Source organism: Hibiscus syriacus, unplaced genomic scaffold (genome assembly GCF_006381635.1).
Source record: "Hibiscus syriacus cultivar Baekdansim isolate YM2019G1 unplaced genomic scaffold, ASM638163v2 tig00110372_pilon, whole genome shotgun sequence".
Classification (NCBI taxonomy): domain Eukaryota; kingdom Viridiplantae; phylum Streptophyta; class Magnoliopsida; order Malvales; family Malvaceae; genus Hibiscus; species Hibiscus syriacus.
Window position 1 is genome coordinate 1,379,101 of NW_024062709.1, and position 15,295 is coordinate 1,394,395.

At 34.3% G+C, this 15,295-nt stretch overlaps 1 pseudogene; it reads right to left on the bottom strand.

Moving 5' to 3' along the window:
- Positions 1–13,323: 13,323 nt before the first annotated feature.
- Positions 13,324–15,286, bottom strand: LOC120121387 (annotated as a pseudogene).
- Positions 15,287–15,295: the final 9 nt, after the last annotated feature.

Here is a 15,295-nt window from a genome sequence, read left to right on the forward strand (position 1 = left end):
CTCCAGGTTTTGAACATTCAAAATTTCCGGATCATGTTCTTAAATTGACAAAAGTACTTTATGGTTTAAAACAAGCTCCTAGAGCTTGGTATGAAAGATTGTCAAATTTTTTAATTGAAAAAGGTTTTTCAAAAGGGAAGGTTGACACTACATTGTTTTTAAAGCATAAAGGTAAAGATTTATTAGTAGTTTAAATTTATGTTGATGATATAATATTTGGTTCTACTAATGATGTTCTTTGCCAAGAATTTTCCAAGCTAATGCAAAGTGAATTCGAAATGAGCATAATGGGGGAGCTCTCATTTTTCTTGGGACTCCAAATCAAGCAAAGAAAAGATGGCATCTTCATCAATCAAGCTAAGTACGTCAAAGATATGCTCAAGAAGTTTGGACTGGAAAATGGGAAACCTTATGACACTCCAATGAGCTCTTCAACAAAGCTTGACTTAGATGAAGGAGGTAAATGGGTAGATGTTAAATTATATAGGTCAATGATTGGCTCTTTGCTTTATCTAACTGGAAGTAGACCGGACATTATGTTTAGTGTTTTCTTATGCGCTAGATTTCAATCATGTCCTAAGGAATCACATTTACTAGCTGTTAAGGACACTCCTAGTTTAGGACTTTGGTATCCTAGAGACTCTAGCTTTAGCTTGCATGCTTTTTCTGATGCGGATTATGGAGGATGCAAATTAGATAGAAAATCACCTCTGGTACTTGCCAATTCCTTGGAAATATGATGATTTCTTGGTTTTCAAAGAAACAAAATTGTGTTGCATTATCTACCACTGAAGCCGAATACATTTCAGCTGGTAGTTATTGTGCACAAGTTTTATGGATGAAACAACAACTTTTTGATTATGGAATTGAAGTAGGTACCATTCCTATCAAGTGTGACAATACTAGTGCTATATGTCTCACTAAATATCCCATCCAACACTCTAGAACTAAACACATTGAAATAAGACATCACTTCATTAGAGACCATGTCACTAAGGAAGATGTAGTTCTAGAATTTGTTGATACTTTGCATCAATTAGCGGATATCTTTACAAAACCTTTAGACAATGAAAGATTTTGGACACTTAGGAGAGAATTAGGTTTGACCAACCTATCTTCACTTAGTGTTTAAAAATAATTTTAACATTCTAATAAATGAAAAATGCTTATAATAGTAATTTTTGATTACATTCATTGCTATTAGTTATGGGGAGTTTATGATTCTTGATAAAAAAAATTAATTTTATGTTCAAATATAGTTCAAAGATTGATTTGATTGTTTGAACATGATTAATTTTCAATATATGAGTTGCCAATACCACTAGAGAAAATTAATTTAGCATTTTGTGTGTTTAAAATTGTATTTTAGCATTTTTGTGCAGAGGGAATCGATCCCCCCATGAGGGAACCGATTCCCCCTTTGAAGGGGAACCAATTCCCCCCACAGGGGAATCGATACCCCCTAGGGTTCTGGTTATACACGGGCAGAACCTTGATTTTGGCTAAAAAACTATCTTCTCTTCTTGCCGCCAAACTCTCTCCCTATCTCCTTTCTTGCCTCAAATCATCGTTTTTAATCGGAATTCACATCAAATATCATCTTCTAAACTTGCTATAATTATTAAAATCGTGCAAACAACATCAAAATCCACTCAATCTCATCCTTCAAGGTAAAATTTTCTAAACTCTCTATTTCATTGATTTTGATCATATGACTAGTTTTAATTAGTTCTAGGATAAACTTTAGATCGGGCATTGATTGTTTAGTGATTAGAAACTAGATATTACAACTAATTTCATCAAAAACACAAGAATTTTACAAAATATTTTAAATTTTCGAAATTAAAAAAAATTATTGATTTTCAAATTATTGTGTTTTGATTGAATTATGTTGTTATGAAAACTATATTGTTTCTCAAAACCGTATTTTTCAAAAATTTTCAAAAACTTTGCCCATTAGGATTGATTTAGAGAACCTTGAAATATTGAGGACTCAATTGAGTTTTGCGATTGATTGAATTGCATACATGTGTTTTCTAAATTGCAGGTTATACATTCTATTCCGATTTCCTAAACCATGTCCAATCCTAAACGTGCTAGGTCATCATCTAGTCACTCACACCATCAACCTAATCCACCTCCTATTCCAATTTCTAATCCTAATCCGATTGATCCTAACTTGACTATCCAAAACTCGTGCTTCAATCATCCTGGTCCTAGAAATCATCGGTTTTGATAAACTCTTTGACCTTAAACCCATCGTTTACCATCAATTTGTTCGTATTTTCTATTCTAATGCCGTTTGTGTTAAAAACCAAACAGAAACCGAAACCATAGGAATTCGTTCCTACCTCCTAGGACAATTCTTATATATTGACTCGGCTTACATAGCCAATACATTTGGATTAGATAACGATGGTATTTCAAATGAAAAACAGGTTTTAGGATCTCGTTATAAAAGAAGAGATAGTGCGAGTGTCTTAGACCTACATGAACGTTTTCTTCATCTAATGATTTCTTGGTGGTTTCGACCATCCTGAGGTCGTTATTCTACTCTTAGAGCTTTGGATCTTTGGTGGTTACATTGTTTCGAAAACCGTATTAAAATAAACCTACCTCAGATCATTTTTGTTGAAATTGTTGAAACCGTAAATCTTGTTCCTAATAAGAAACTCTGTTCATCTCTAGTTTACGGTTGCATTTTGAGTAATCTATTTTCCAAAGCTGGGCTTAGAGTCGGTCTAGATGACGTTTTTCCCCTTAAGAAACAAATTAATCTTCTTTCCTTAACGAGAGCGGGATGGATTAAGGATAAGGAAACCAGTGAATGGGTTCGATCTTCTGCACATACTCCGGGAGCTAGTTCTTCACAAGCTCCACCCGAAACTGACGAAGATCCCGAGCTTGAGCAATTAATGCGAGACATCGATGAAGCCGAAGATGAGCCTGATCAGCCCGAGGAGCAAGCACAAAAAACGCATCAAATGCCTCCATATTTTCAATCCTTTATGGAGACATTCGATTTCCGATACGCTACCATGGATTCGCGCTTTACTTCTATAGAGTCCTATTTGTCCTAAATGGGAGCTCAACAATTAGAAATTCTTCGGGAGATGCGTGCAAACAATGAAGCAACCAACGCACCTATTAATGAACTCACTCACGAAATAGCCGCTATGCGAGCTCGTTTTCCTCCTACTGATTCGGATATGTGATTTTGTGCTTAGCTTTAAAACTTTGAACTAAACAATTATAGCTTCAAACTTTTTGGATTGTTTGATTTTGTGACTTTGGATTTGTTTGAATTTATATATTTTCTTTTGTTGGTTCAATTTATTGCATCATTTACATCATTATAGCAATATGACCAATTTTTCCATATCACAATTATGAATATTGATTATGAAATTAATGGCTAACATTTCTCTTGCTTGTGATCTTAGCAGTTTAAACTATAATCAATTGTCTAATTTATTTCAAAACCTTGTTTAAGTTCTATGAAATATCTTTTTGATTTAACAAAAAGGGGGAGAAGTGTTTTATATGATAAATGGGAGAAGTGTTAAAGTAAGGGAGAGTAATTTTTCAAAAACGTCGTTTTTGATTTCAAAATCTTAAAATTACTAAAATGTTTTGTTATATCAAAAAGGGGGAGATTGTTGAAAACATTTTGATATTTCGATATAACAAATTAAGTTAAATGAATTTTAATATTTTCCAAATGATTTTCTAAGTATATTCGATATAACTATTCGAATATCAAAACATTACTCCAAATCTTTCATAAATCATTTTTAATCCTTACTCAAGTGTAAAATTAAGTTTTAATCTTAAAACAATTTCAAAATAATTTTACAAAGTATTTCGAACCATTTCAAAGCCAAAAATTTCAGATTGCTCAGAGGGAACCGATTCCCCCCCAGGGGTACCGATTCCCCCTGAATGGTTTGGCTCCGAAAATTCCAGTATGCTCGGAGAGAATCGATTCCCCCCAAGGGGGTACCGATTCCCCCTTGTATAACGGTCGAAATATTTGAATTTTACACTTAGGGAACCGATTCCCCATAGGGGATACCGATTCCCCCCACGCTCTAAGTTGTTTTATTAATTGTTTTCATACTAAAACGGCTATAATATCTTCTCTAATCATCCCCAACGTTCAGAAGTGATTCAAGGTGTATTTAAGCAAGCTTAAAAGTCATTGATCAATAACAAGAAATATCAAGAAACTAGAATCAAGAGAGAATCAAAGAGAAAGCATCAAACCTCAAGTTTGAGCATTTCAAGCCTATTTTCATTCAATATTCATTTTGCTTTCAAGAACACTTATTGTGCTCAATTATATTTATTCTTGAGTGTTCTTTCTTTGTTTTAGAATTGTGCAAACATATTTGCCTTGTGAGGTTTTTCTTGTAAGTTTGCAAATTTGTAATCTTCTCTTTGAGAAAAGAGTGTTCTCAAGAATTGGGGTATATTCTTGAGAGAGTTGTAAGGTTATCTCTTTGGCCTCAAAAGAAAGAATAAATTAGTGAATTTGTTGGAAAATCCTTAGTGTGGATAGCTAAGGTAGTGGACATAGACTTTGGTTGATAAAGTCGAACCACTCTAAATCGCTGTGCAACTTCTTTCAATTTTCTGCAAAAGCTTCCACCAAAATTTTTATTGCCAATTCACCCCCCTCTTGGCCGATTCCATCAATCGATTAACTCAACATGTTTCTTATACACAGTAGGAGTCATGTTTATACTTAGGATATATGGAGATCGTTGTCTGCATTATTCCAAATGTCTTTAACATCATGTGCGGGACTAATGACCAGTCCATTCCGTCTTCAAAAAAATCAGTTGAAGTAGGTTGCGTGCTTGTATTCAAACCCAGCTTGACTTGAAGACATGTTAGTTTGTTATGTCCCTCACCGTTGCAGAACCCACATCGCCTAATTTTCTTCGCGACCTTGTTCTTTGTTACTTCTTTTCGCTTGCGTTGTTTTCGTTGAGGGTCGCGAACGTTGTTTAATACACTATTCCGATTGACTGAATCATTCAAACCAAACGAGTTCTCAAATTCTTCTGTTAATCTTTTCATCTTATCTCTTGCGGTTTTGAAAGACGCATCTGTCTTTGATGCAGCATAGCATAACATACTTGTTGATGCACGTAGAGAAGCAAACATTGCCATTTGCATTATTTCTGGAGGCACATTCAAATCAACAAAACTGGGTGCAGAAGCCTTCGCATCCTTAGTCTACCTACTTTGAATCAAAGACCCGGGCAAATATGTGTAATCCAAGTGCTTCAAAACGTGAATTTGATGGCGACATGGAAGTCCAACTGTCTCGAATTTTCTGTATGAGCAATTTAGGGTTTTCATACGAGAATCAAAACTAATTCAAATGTCCTATTTTTTTCTTTGTACTTTTTTAAATAAAAATATTGACATTCATCTGATAAGGACTGAATCTCTTCTTGAATCCGGTACAATGTATCCCGTTGAAGTTCTTCTTGGAATGCACGAAAAGATTCGCGCGTATAAATCTCATAAGCATGACTTTCAAATTCAACCAGTTTTGTGATCTAGAAGGGCTTCGTTTGGGAACTTAAGTAATTCGCTTTCAACTCGTTCAGACGCATTCTACTAATTCCATCTTCAATTGCACAAACAATATCTAAATATGTCTTCTTGTTTCAGTGCAATTGCGAGTGAAGCTTTCATAGACTCGCACCTTTGTGTTGAGCAAATATTAGCAAAGAAATGACCGGTTAGATATGCTTGTGCCCATAAGTGCCGAGTATTTCCCTTCTCAATCACCCATGGATGCTTTTCGACGTTGAACTCTGAAACAACTGAACGCCATTGAATATTAAATTCGTCGGTTGTCCACCAAGAAACCATGCATTTTGAGAATGCTGCTGTAAATTTTGGGTCACCAATGTTAGCTTGTGCATTGCGAGAAAGATGCCAATAACATAATCTGTGCTTAGCATTAGGGATAACAGATTTGATAGCCCTATGCATTGCCCTATCCCCATCGGTGACAACTGAAATAGGCGATTTGTTCATCATGGCTTCTAAAAAATTCTGTAGCACCCACTCGAAAGATTGGGACGTCTCATCAGTGATTATGGCAATAGCAAACACAATTGTGTTATGGTGATGATTGACACCGACAATATGCATAACTAGTCGACCATACAAATTATCTTTGTACGTTGAATCGAACGCAATTACATCACCGAAGCATATGTAATTTGATCTCGATGTAGAATCCGACCAAATAATATTATGCAACGCCCCTGATTCGTCTACCGAGTATGTCACAAAAAACCCGGGATCATCATGTTTCTTATAATCAAAGTAAGCAATAAGCGCATTCACATCCCCATCGACGATTTCCTTTGCTTTGCCTCTCTGAAGTGCATTGTAGAGGTCTTTATGTGTAAATCCAACATTATGATAGCCCCCTGCCTGCTGCGTTAAATAGTTCATTACTTGTGACGTGCCAACACTGACCTCTTTCAATGCTGTTGACTCATCAATATCAGCCTTCTTACAGCTCTATTAGAACGCATAAATGGTGTCATAGCAGGTGTGCACAATGCATGATTATGTTTCTGATAAGACTTACTTATAAGCCATTGATCGTTTGTATTTGTTGTTGTAACTACGATTCTAGCCTTGCATCATGTTCTTGTGATTGGTGTATGAGCACGTTGATGATCAACGGTATTGACGTTTGATCCTCGAAACCCTTCTTTGGAACAACAAAATTCTTGTGTCTTCATATTCCCTTCCATGTCAAGCCGTGTTGTTCCCCGACGTACACTAAACTCATGTTCCCGTGCGAATTCCTTGTAAAAGTACCAAGCTTGATCACGTGAAGAGAAGAGCTTACCAACCAATATGCCAGATTCATCAACATTATGTACTTTATGACATTCCTCGGTTGGCTTAACATTGTCTGCATCAGTATGATCCATGGCAAAAATTTTGTTTTGCAATTTCAGTGGTCCAAACAGGAGTTGATGGAGATGTATGTAAGTAAAGGTTCATTGAACAACATGTTTCAGTGGTGCTTTCAATAGGATGTGGTATTGGTAGTGGTGGTAGTTGAAGGGTGGGTACAACATTAAATTTGCAGGACATATTAAGGTATGTACAATAACTACAGAATTCAATAACTTTAAAGTAATAGGTAAAATTACAATGTAGGTGGTAAAATTAGACTATTTTAATGACAAATAATTATAATTAATAGGTAAATTGACAATGTAACCAGTATACATATACCGTTTAATTATAAAACATGTTAACATAAAGTATCGACACTGTTAGATTTTGTGTTGATACATTTATAACAATTATCGATCCCAAAATCAAAGAGACCGATAATTATAATGTAATAGGTAAATTTTCAATGTAACCGATAGAAATATACCGGGTTCATGAGAGAATAGGTCAACATAAAGTATCGACACTTTTTTAATTTGTGTCGATACATTATGTATCGACACTCTTTAAATATGTGTCGATACTTTCCAAAATAAAGCACAAATGAGTTGCACGCATAAAGTGTCGATACATTTAAAATTGTATCGATACCGAAAACATCGAAACCTATATTTATAATGTAATATGTCAATTTATAATGTAACCGGTTTAAATTTACCGGTTTTATGAGAAAATAGGTCAATATAAGCGCTACCTAATTTGTTATTGTACTTGATAATATTTTTGGTTAAATGTCTATTTTATTATATAAACGCTACCTATTACATTATATAAGCGCTACCTAATATGTTATTGTGTTTGATAATATTTCTAGTTAAATGATATAACATAACCGGTCTAATTTTAACCGATCACTTATTTAACCGATCACGCCGTTTTTAGCCCCTTTTTACGCGCCGTACAGCAGAACTTCCGCAGGTTAATAGTATGCATCCAAGGTTCCGTTTACCAATCTAACCGTGTAGTGTACTATAAATATAATATTTTTTTATTAAAATTGAAGGTGTTCGATTAAAAAATATAATAATTTACATGATGTGGAATTTGATATGTTTATATTCCCCTCACTCGTACATATTCTGATTATCTTTATTTATCATTCCCAGATTTAAAACAAAATTTGTATAATAATTTTTTTAATATTTGTATTTGTTTGGATAGTTTAAGATAAATAAAAGATATTAATATCTGTCTAAAATATTTTAATTATTAATAACATGTATTTTACATACACAATTGTTCGAATTTTAACCATTTAAAAAATTATATTATTTCTCATCATTGAATTCATTCTATGATTTTAATTTCATTAAATTGTTTAAATACCAAATTAATTGTTTATTATAAAGATATAGGGTAAACTACACATTTAGTATCTAAAGTATCACTTTTTTCCGTTTTAGTATCTAAACTTTCAATTTTTTTAAAATCATATCTAACATTTACTTTTTGTTTCATTTTAGAACATAATTTTTTAACGAAAGTGTACTAAAATGAAATAAAAAGTAACGTTTAGGTATGATTTTGAAAATAATTAAAAGTTTAGGTGTTAAAATGGAATAAAAGTGATAGCTTAGGTATTTAACATGTAGTTTACCCAAAGATTAAAGGCCAGGAAGAATGGTGAGCTGTTTTGACGTGAGTGGTACAGAGTCACAGCATGAATAAGGTTTTGAGGGTGGGGGGAATGTCTGAAAAATGAAAACCCTAATGATTTGTTCCCTCACCCACTCGCTGTCACCCTTTCGCCTGACAACACGTACCTCACATCATGGGCTGGACCCTAGGCCCGTTATCACCAACCGGTTGCAGCCGGTTAATCATTCCTGAGTTCAGCAGTTGCGTGCCGGAAATTAGGTGACAAGATTCGATTCTCTCTACACGATTAAAATATTATATTATAAGATACTAAAAACAATTAAAATGCGACACAAATCATGACATAATAAAAAAATGAATTAATATTATTTTATTATTAGGGTCTCTGTTAATTAAAACGTTAAAGTTTATTTTTGTAGGTAAAAATGTTTTACGTTTATTTATGAGGTCATGTAATATATGTCGCGATCGTCTTTTGGTTGGGCACGAAATTAGGCTTCGACTTGAATAATTGGGTTAGAGTCACCACCGATCATTTTAACAAACATTTAGGCGGATCGGACACCATCTTACCTGATCTGCGTTTTACCATAAATATATCGGGTTCGAGAGTCGGTTACGATAAAGGAAGGATTAGCACCCTTGAACCGTCCTTTCGGTACCAATTAATTCATCGGTTGTCTTTAATTGTGAAAATTGAAAAATTGAAATTGAAATTTAAAAATTCAATTCGAATAATAACCTTTGATCGATTGAACGAAGTCCCTTAAAAAATAGAAATGTTAGATTTGTAATGAAGTGCGGGATCGAATTAAGATAGAATTGCATAAATATGAAAATAATAAATAAAAAAAGGAAAATAATGAAAATAAAAAACAAAATAAATAAAATGGTAAAATAAAAATAAATAATAAAAATAATAAAAATATGATAATAATAATAATAACTATAATAATAAGAAACCAAAACAGAAGAAAAAAGATAATAATAATAATAATAAACAATTATATTAATAATAAAAGGATTGAATTGAAATAAAATCAAATTTAAGGGTCAATTTAAGATGAATTCGGGACTAAATTGAATTCAATGGATCAAAATAAAATATTTAAAACGGGGGACCAAAACATAATTTCTCCCCTTTTCACTTGAAAACGCGCGGACCCTGGGGTTAGATGGGTCGCGCGCAGGTCGGGCCAGCGGGTTGTATAAAACCCAATTTTCCCCCCAAAAAATCCTTCATTTCTTCATTTTCTTCAAAACCAACTTCATTTTCCTCTCAAAATCCTCTCAAACAATCCCCATCCCTGGTTGAAACCCGGCCACCACTCGGGTAGCCAACCGCCACCCAAAAGCCACCGACCATCACCGTCGGAGGCCCAAAAAAACCCAAACTCTCCGAAAGCTTCCTATATACCCGTGACACCAAATTCGAAGCCCGATTTTCCAATGAAGCGTCGAATCGACGTAGATCTACAAAGATGTATTCGGTTTTTTACCTCTATTGACGAAACCCTTCGTTTTTTCTGATATGTTCCTGATGCATACTTTTTTTGTGTTTGTGTTTGGTATTTGGTTGTGGTGGTTTTGGTTACTTGCTGTTTTTTGTGAAGTTGTTTCGATGGTTGTTTTTTTTTGCTGGTCTTGTTGCGATGGTTCGATGATGGTATTGTTTGCTTGTGGCTCCCGGTTTACCCCCGTTCTTGTGGCTCCATTCGGTGGTATTTATATAGCCCCCCAACGGGGCTATTTTCGATGACAACGGGGTTGTTCCCGTATATTTCGGGGTCATTCAGTTGTGGATCGTTCGTGATTGACCGATCATCCCGGGATGAGTCAGTCCCGGGATTTCGGCCGACCGTTTCACCCTTTGACTGTTTGGCTCCCTGACTGTGCGACGCTGATGCTTGAGATAGTGGAAACCATAGTTTCCTTTTGAGCTGAGTCAGGCTAGGGATGGCAAACGGGCGGGTCGGGTACGGATACCCCCTCCCCCATCCCCATACCCACTCCCCCATCCCCATACCCACTTAATATTTTTCAATCCACCACCCGCCCACCACCCATGATGGGTACAAATTTTCAAATTCACACCCACCCACGCGGGTACATTTTCAAATCCATCCCCACACCCACTACCCACTAGTGACATACCCATCTAGACCCGCCTGACAGCAAACTAATGGGATGTTAGAGTTGGTTCCCAGACAGTTCGTGATGGGGTAGCAGCGCATGCTTCAATTTGTCAGAGGAGTGGCTCTACGAATGTTATGGAGACAGATTGTAGGGAGCATGTAGTCACAGAGTTGGATTGTTGAGTTGCTTTCGATGTTAATGCTCATAGTGCGCCTAATATGGGTTTTGAAGGGCTAAACATGGAAACTGCTGCTTTTGATGTTAATGCTTATAGTACGGCTAATTTGTGTTTGGCTGGGCAGCATGGGCTAAAGAACATGGAAAGTGATGTGGTTAGTGGGATTATGGGTTTAATCAAATAGCCGAATATTTCCCTAATTAAATATCAGATTAAAGACTAAATATCCTTAATATTTGGTTAAATTATATGTTATATATTATACAATATTAAAATTTATAAATTAGTCTCTAAAATTACACCTAAATTCATTATGGTCCAAAATTTAATAGATATTTAGCTGGGCGGGCGGATGCGGGGCGAGTAATGTCTCAAACCCATTACCCGCCCACCACCCACGACGGGTACCACTTTATAAATCCACACCGCCCACTACCCGCTAAAATTATACCCATCCCTGCTCCAATTGGAGCGGATGCGGTGCGGAATCCACGAAACTGTACCCGTTTGCCATCTCTAGGTCAGGCCCTGTTATGGACCCGAACCTTGGACCCATTGGACCCTGAAAATAAAATAAATAAAAAATGTTAATAAAAAAATAATAATAATAAAAAATATTTCCAAAAACTATATAATATATATATTTTTTAAAATATTTTAAAAGATATATATTATATATTTTAAAAAATGTTTTCAAAATTATATATTATATACTTTTCAAAAACATTTTAAAACTATATATTGTATGTTTTCAAAAAATATTTTTTAAGACTATATATTATATAAGTTTTTCAAAATGGTTTCAAAATTACATATTAAATAAATTTTTAAAATTGATTTCAAAACTATATATTATATAAATTTTTAAAATATTTTAAAAAACTATATATTATATATATTTTTAAAATATTTTCAAAAACTATATAATATATACATTTTCAAAAATCATTTTCTAAATAAAATTAAAAAATTATATTATATTAATTTATATAAATAAAAATAAATAATAAAAAATAAATCCGAACGAAAAATGAGTATATAAAATATATAAAGTTATAAACAATGAGGAAAAAAAACAAAAGGAATGGGGCCGAGAAAAGAAAGAGAGAGGCGTATTAACAAAAGGGTGGGGTCCGTCGCGTTTGATGCTAAATTTTGGGGTTTTGCATTGGCATCAGATTCATACGGTGTCGTGGGACTGCCACTTCATAAATTCTATGGACCATCCCCCTCTACACATTTCTTGAATTTAGCACCTATTTCATTAGGATTTAAATCTCATTTATTAAGGATACTCTCCCTTGTAGATTATTAATTTCAGCATAAATCACTTATTTTCGCTTATTTATCTGTTGAGATTTTATTTTATTTTACTCATCTATTATTAAAAAATTAATAATGATGTGGATGTATCATCATAAGGTAATATCAAATCATTATTAAAAAATGACATATTAGCATCACTTTTAATTTTTTAATAAGGACGAACAAAACAATCTCAGTAGTAAAAGAATTATTATTATTCATTGATAATAAATAAAATTAAATATTGTGTATGCATCAAATATTATTCAAATACAAATGAAGAAAGAAGAACAAATTAACTACGTTCGACTAGTCAATCAAATCTGCAGAGAGAATCTCCAAAAGAGCTTCACCACACTCCGCTGGAGGTTCCTAGAACATCATCATACCATACGGAGTAGACCACGCCAACTTCGTCAAATAGTCTAAAACTGACTTACACTCTCGTGGAACATGAGCAAAACATAAGATCCGATCTCGTTTACAAAGCTCGAAAATATGTGGCATCAAGGATGAAGCACCCCTTGTTCTTGGAGCCTTAGTAACCAAGGCAATAGCCTCCTTACAATCCGTCTCTACTTTTATCCTCCGGATCCCCAGATTCTCTGCAACTTGTAACCCCTCCAACACTCCCCATAACTCGGTAACTTATAACATTTAAATTTACAACAACTTAAATTATTGTTGGACTAAAAAAGTTGAGTCCAAAACCACTCCTAAAATCCATACAATTTCTTTTATAAATAATTTTAATCCTATTTATTGAAGGGAAAAAAATCACTAATCCGCAGTGCAAACATATTTAAGTGTGAACTTTATAGTGGTTTGGAGATTAAAACACACCCAATATTAACTACTTCAAACACCACAAACCTTTAAATACTGATTTATTTATACCACCAACGTTTTAATTTTATCAATTTTAGCATTAACATTTACATTTAAGTGTAATTATGCCACTTCGTCATTAATAATTTAACAACACGATGACATGACAACGACATGCCGTGACATCGCTGATGTAGATGTCTCATCTAAGTGATGTCGTTTTGACATTTCTATTTTAGTGCTAAAAAAAGGCCAAAATGATGTTTTGCTTAAACCCTAATTTTCCTAGGGACTAAACTCAAATTTTCCATTATTTTCCCCTTCTTCCTCATCTGCATCTCCTTTTCCATGGTTTTCTTGGCAACCAAACAGATTTCATGGAGGAAACTGTTCGTTGGTACGGTGCCATTCTTTGCCAAACGAAATTTCCTTCTTATGTCACTCTCCACAAATTTCGAACACGTCCATCTCTGTCAAATAACTAAAAGTGAAAAAAAAAACTATACAAACGATATGCCATTTGATTTGAAATTGACCAGAGGTGCAAGAACTGTGACTAAAAGACCAAGGAGAAGCTTCATCGGGCTTATGAACCATGAGCTCCGAGAAACGAGTAAGATGCATATGCGCCAATGAAAGCCCCCAGGAAGATAATTAGGGAGGTTCCAGTGTACTGTCCTGTATAAAACTGTGCATGGATTTTCCATTATATTTGTTGTAGAACACTCTATGGCGATGTCCAGTGCGGATTTCTGGAACCCAACAACGATGACTCTTTTGCCTTTGATAAATTCCACCGCCTTTGCATCTTTCATGGCTGCGTAGTCCATGGAGTGTATCACTTTGCCGTGAAATGCTTCGGGACCCTTGTTCGGAGGGAATTCCGGGATATTTGGCACACGGTTGAACCCTTGTTTGAAGTGATTTGCATAAGCCTTGACATAATCTAAGACCTTGTGTTTGTCGGGAAAATCTGTTTGGTTGCCAAGAAAACCATGGAAAAAGGAGATGCAGATGAAGATGAGGAGGAATAAGAGAAAAAATATAATGGGAAAATTTGAGTTTAGTCCTTAAGAAAATGAGGGTTCAAGCAAAACGATCTCATTTTAGGTATTTTGAGCACTAAAACAAAAACATAAAAACGTCTTTTACATGAGGCATCCACATCAACAACGTCACGATTTGTCGTTAAACCATTAACGGTGGAATGATATAATTACACTTAAAAATTAAAAATTAAAACATTGGTATTATAAACGAGTCGGCACTTAAATATTGGTAGTATTTGAAGTAGTTAACCCTAAAAAAAAATCATGAAGAAGACAATTTTTGCTGAAAGTGTGGACCCAACACATGTTATTGGCGTATTTTCAAAGGGACATTTTGGCTACATGCACTTATTTTCCCCTGCCAACCTCCATTTTAAATGATCTCAACTATATACAAAAAAATAATAAATACTTTCATTAATGAAGCCCTTTAATTTATTTGTTTCCTTGTAGGGTTTATGCACAAAATAAATTAATTTGTATCTAATCGATTAATTAACCTTCAATCTATATGCTTATTAAGTTATCAATCAATCATTGGTTACTATTTTAAGAATAATATATCTACTAATACAAAATTTATTGAATTGATGTAGTTGATTGATGGAGAGTCGAATCGGATCAAAAATTATAGGAATAATCTATAAAATATCATCATTTTGGTCGTAATTTTTAGCATGAGTTTAGATTCGTATTTATAAACCAACGGCCCAAATAAACTCGGGCCAACCCAACACTATAATCACTTTTTTGAGCCGTTGTAGGCAATGGACAGCTTGTGATATTAGAACTTGAAGTTTGTATTAATCATTACTCATTAGTAATATATAGATTTCGATGTGATGGGAGGTATTGAAGCTTATTTAGACAAGCGTGTCCGTTTGGAATTTTGAATGCTATTTCTGCTTTGTTGTAGCATTGAGCATTTTATTTTAACTTAATCTCACATATTTATTGTTTTTAGACTTTTATTTGATTATATATGTCTCATTTGATGATCTACATCCATAGATAAAATGGAATGCAACAAATGACTTTGTTGTTTCTTACTTTAGTATAGGATAATGTGAAATTAATGTTCTTCACTGCTTATGTATACTTCCATTGTGATTGGCGGATTGGTACTTTTTCCCAGTGATTTTCGTATGATTTTGATTTTCTTGGTCTTAAGCGCCTGGTTCATCTGTTTTTA